The sequence below is a fragment of the Rutilus rutilus genome (genome assembly GCF_951802725.1).
Source record: "Rutilus rutilus genome assembly, chromosome: 17".
In the NCBI taxonomy this organism is placed as follows: Eukaryota; Metazoa; Chordata; class Actinopteri; order Cypriniformes; family Leuciscidae; genus Rutilus; species Rutilus rutilus.
This window is the reverse complement of record NC_140230.1, coordinates 35,826,231-35,831,418: the sequence shown is the minus strand read 5'-3', so window position 1 is coordinate 35,831,418 and position 5,188 is coordinate 35,826,231. Positions and strand designations below refer to the sequence as shown.

At 35.9% G+C, this 5,188-nt stretch overlaps 1 long non-coding RNA gene across 1 annotated transcript; it reads right to left on the bottom strand.

Moving 5' to 3' along the window:
- Positions 1-967: 967 nt before the first annotated feature.
- LOC311276049 lies at positions 968-4,977 on the bottom strand. The gene is made up of 5 exons (XR_014625028.1): positions 4,668-4,977; positions 4,396-4,427; positions 4,001-4,243; positions 3,432-3,596; positions 968-1,453 (listed from the first exon to the last, which is right to left on the bottom strand). It is a non-coding gene; the product is annotated as an uncharacterized lncRNA (long non-coding RNA).
- Positions 4,978-5,188: the final 211 nt, after the last annotated feature.

Sequence of the window (5,188 nt, the reverse complement as noted above, 5' to 3'; positions counted from 1 at the left end):
GGCGCGCGCGCGCTTCCCGCTCGCGCTGTTCTGTATTAAAAGTTTATTAATTCTGAACGTGTCACGTCTCGCGTGTCTATATTGCACCAAATGTGACACTGCACTCGTGAAGTCGATTGGATGAACGGTTCTAAATGCAAGATAAATAATCTAAATGCAAACAGACAGACGCATAGAGATTCCTGCCTTTATTAGAGAGAAGAATATGTTCAGCCCCCTCCCTCCGAAGCTTCGAATATTCGATGTTAATTCCTGTCGAAGCTTCGAAGCTCAAAAAATGGTATTCGGACCAGCCCTAGATATCAATATCTCACACACACTCAGGACAGTATGACATATCTCTGAACCGTTTGATATCAATATCTCACACACACTCAGGACAGTATGGCATATCTCTGAACCGTCTGATATCAATATCTCACACACACTCAGGACAGTATGGCATATCTCTGAACCGTCTGATATCAATATCTCACACACACTCAGGACAGTATGACATATCTCTGAAGCGTCTGATATCAATATCTCACACACACTCAGGACAGTATGACATATCTCTGAACCGTTTGATATCAATATCTCACACACACTCAGGACAGTATGGCATATCTCTGAACCGTTTGATATCAATATCTTACACACACACTGTAAAACTTTTCACTGTAAATTTACAGTAAAATACTGGCAGCTGGGTTGCCAGCCACATACTGTATTTTTACAGAACTAGTACTGTAAACAGCATTTACAGTATTGTACTGTAAAACGTTGTACTGTAAATTTACAGTAAAATACTGGCAGCTGGGTTGCCAGCCACATACTGTATTTTTACAGCACTAGTACAGTAAACAGCATTTACAGTACTCCACTGTAATTACCAAATACAGTATATACCACATAATTTTACAATATTAAACTTGTCTACAGCAATAAATTGTATAGTAGTCACACTATGAAAAAGAAAACAACATTTTCTGGGTTTTAAAACATTTATTTTGGTTAAAAGCAAAGATCAGAAAATTGCCTTCTGTGAACATGTTGGCTGAATTTTTTTAAACATAAAATGCAATTTTAACACTTAACAACAAACAGGTAACACTTAGCACTTAATTAAAGGGATAATTCACCCAAAAATTTAAATTAGCTCATGATTTACTCACCCTCAAGTCATCCTAGGTCTACATGACATTCTTCTTTCAGACGAATACAATCGGAGTTCTATTAAAAAATGTCCTGGCTCTTCCAAGCTTTATAATGGCAGTGAATTGCTGTTTCTGTTTTGAAGTCCATACAAGTGCAAACGAAATCCCATTCAAAGTCTTCAAGTTTTCGCAGAAGTGAGGACACCTGTAGGCTTACAGTGTTCTTTATTTGCACAACTTGGCCAGTTTTCTTTGAAGTTACTTGTCCTTTCTTTGTTTTTGATCCACGTTCAGGATTGATGTCAGGAAATCGTCTAAAAGGCAGAAAAGAAAGGAAAAAACAATGAAATATTATGGACTGAGTTTATATATTTTGACAAAGAGAGACAGCACAAAAGATGTGTAAATAAAAACCAGATATCGGTTTTAACGACTAAACTGTTTGGATAAAACTGAACAACATGAAAAAAAAAATGCAATGTTGGATGTTGTGATCAATAACTGATATTTTCTCTGCCCTGGTTAAAATACATCAACTCAATGTGTCTGATTACATGTGCACTGTCAACTAACTAAACTTTTGGAAGTGGGGTTGCCAGATTTAAAGTTTTATTCTACAACTTTTAATATCATCCCCTCATCAGGTCCCATCAGAGTATCAGTGGAAAGGCAGCCATAGACTCTGTTTATATAGAGCACACATTGCCAGAATCCAGCCCAAACCTTTGTGACAGAAATAATTTAACTTTAATTGCAAGCCTTGCAATGTTTATTGCATACATAACTACATGATAATGTTAAACATGACATTTACCAGACTAAAATGCATGTTTGCACCCAAAAATGAAAATTCTGTCATTATTGCTCATCCTTAAGACTTCCGTTCATCTTCGGAACACAAATTAAGATATTTTTGATGAAATCTGGGAGGTTTCTGTCCCTCCATTGACATCAATGTCATTGCAACTGTCAAAGCCCAGAAAGGTGGTAAAAACATTGGTAAATAGTACATATAACTACAGTGGTTCAACCTTAATATTATGAAGTGACGAGAATACTTTTTGTGTGCAAAATAACCCCAAAATAACGACATTGTTGAATAATCTCTTCTTTTACATGTCATTCTCCTACACTGTTTTGTGAGGATGAGTGGGCCGGAGTGTATTAAAGGATAACTCTTGCCAAAATGCAACCTAGGGTCTTTTTGTTAATCTACCCGAGGCAAACCTTCGTTTAAAAGCATAATTAGGATGGAAACGCCACTTTTAAGTTTGACCGTATTTTCGTTTTCGGTCAAATTGCCTTTTGAATGGGAGTGCTTGTGGCACGACTATGATAGCATCAAAAATCGCTATTTTTTAAAACACTAAGAAGGCTCGACACAACATGAAACTGTGCTCTCAGTATCACCAAAGACTCTACACATGAACTCCAGCATTGAGAACATTGTTTGTGTACACAGAGTTTACTAAAAAGAAAGATTTTGAACAACTCACGGAAACTGTGTCCGCCTGCATTTTGACAGTCAAAAATAGTCGATCTAATAACTTTATTCTAGAGCTGCTGTAAAGCCAAAACAATCTATGTTACTGTAATTTCCTATTATCACTGTAAAGCTGATGTGAAACAATCTATATTGTTAAAAGCGCTATATAAATGAAGGTGACTTGACACTGTTTACACTACGTCAACAGCGTAGGAGAATGACGTGGAAGAGTAGAGATTGTTGAATAATGTCGTTATTTTGGGTTTTTTTGTGCACAAAAGGTATTCTCATCGCTTCATAATATTAAGGTTGCACCACTGTAGTTACATGGATTATTTAAACAATGTTTTTACTAGCTTTCTGGGCCTTGAAAGTTACAAAGATGTTTCTGTCTATGGCTGGTTCAGAAACCTCTCAGATTTCATCAAAAATATCTTCATTTGTGTTCTGAAGATGAATGAAGGTCTTACAGGTTTGGAACGACATGAGGGTGAAAAATTAATGACAGAATTTTCACTAATCCTTCAACTGAAAACAACTTGCACTGACATATCTGAAATATGTGACTGTCACTGTTTTGTCTCAAGATGCACACCAGTAATGTTTTTTTTTTTTTTATTAGACATTTTTATAAAAGCTGCTTAAATACCCTAATTTTATTAAGGCCTAGACCTGTCTTAAGCTAAGCCCAGTATGGAAACCAGGGCCATATTGTTCATACCAGTAGTCAACATAATAAATACTGTCAAGACAAGTCACAATTCAGCCTAATATTTATATGAATGGCAAATATGCTAATGACTAACCTCTGAACAAACTCAAGGTGCTGCCTCTTCCTGTACTGCAAGCTGAAGTTATAGGAGGAGGCAAACAGCGCTGCCAGGCCAGTGATGAAGTTAGGCTGTGATCCTTTCCACACACACCTTGACCTTCCAAACGTAATGTCCAGCACTGGTTGCTTAGAGATTGACCTGTAATTGAAAAAATAATAATAAAATGAATTAATAAATAATATTAATAATTAAAATAACTATTGTGGGTTCCACTGTGGTTCGATGTAGTTGTCTATCTATTCATAGTTTTATAAATTAAAATTTTCACCTAAAAATGTAAATTGATTAGGGTTAGAACGTTAAAACGCACTGCCATATTATTTTGTTTGTTTTAAGCATAAACTCACTAAATTCTGACATATTCTTTCAGAAAACAAGACAATTTTTACTTGTCTATTAAATGCTTCTTCATGTAAGAATTTTATATATCTGGACTGGAAACATGAAAAAAACACTAATTAAGAAAAATATATTTTGCAGTGGAGTGAGTAAATGATGGCTTTTCATTTTAGGTTTAAACTACCCCTTTAATGTTTACATACCAGGAAATAAGGCGTGGACTCTGTCAAGTGTAGATTGCTGGACATCAGCGATGCAAATTCCTGAAACAATTTTTAAAAAGGACAGCACAGCCATGATCAACAGAACCAAAACATAAAAAATATTACAGATTAATGAGATTTGTTGAATAATCTCTACTTATCTGCTTGAAGGATAACACCGTCTAACTTCTCTTTGAATTGTTAGTTGTAGGACCATGGCATGGCAATCAGGAATAGCTGCTACTACATTTGAAAACAGCATTAGGAACATTGATTTTCTTGTGCTAGCAAAATTATGACAACGATTCAAAAGCACGATCACAGAACTGACAGCATTTGATAGCATTTTTTTTACCACATAGACTATAACTGTAACACTACTTTAAAGTACTTACATTAGCACTGGACCGTCATCAGATTACAAAGCCTGAAACGAAAAATATATATATCAAAAGCAGGTCATGCAAATAACATGGTATATGTTGCCTATTATGTGAAATATCGAAGTTAACGTTTACGTTACTTGGTAAACAGCTGGAACAGAGTGAATTGTTTGCGCGGCCGCGGCAGAAAACCGCGTTTGCAAAATCAAACCAAATAAGCATTCGTGAAATCAACGTATGTTAGAAATGCGAACGCAAAAAAAAATATATATATATTGTCTTACCGTATCACTCAGTTGAACAATTTTCCATCTTCTCAAACTCTAAATCCCACTAATCGTCACAGGCGCAGATTCAGATGACAAATTCTTCCATCCGTCTTCATGTAAAGTTAATGTCTCCCATTTTCTGCTGCGTCACAGGCAACTACTGTTTGAAACACGAACCGAAGCTCACAAAAGCTTAAAAATTGCTCACAGATTCGCAGACACTGTTTATCTTGATAACAGGAATGATTATTCTGTTCAGTTGAATCCCGCTGACAAATCAAGTTTGCCTGTAGTAGCTACTGTCTGCTCGCGTCACATTTGAACTGAATTGAGCGCGAAAGAAATCAATCCCACAATGCAGTGCTTTTACAGTATGATACTGTATTACGAATTTATCGGGTTGAAAACAGAAATGTGCTGTATATTTACAGCTGTTCTGTAAAAGATACAGCCAAATACTGTATTATGGAAATACAGTACAATTCTGTAGGAAATTCGCTGTAAATTTACAGTAAAGTTTTACAGTGCACTCAGGA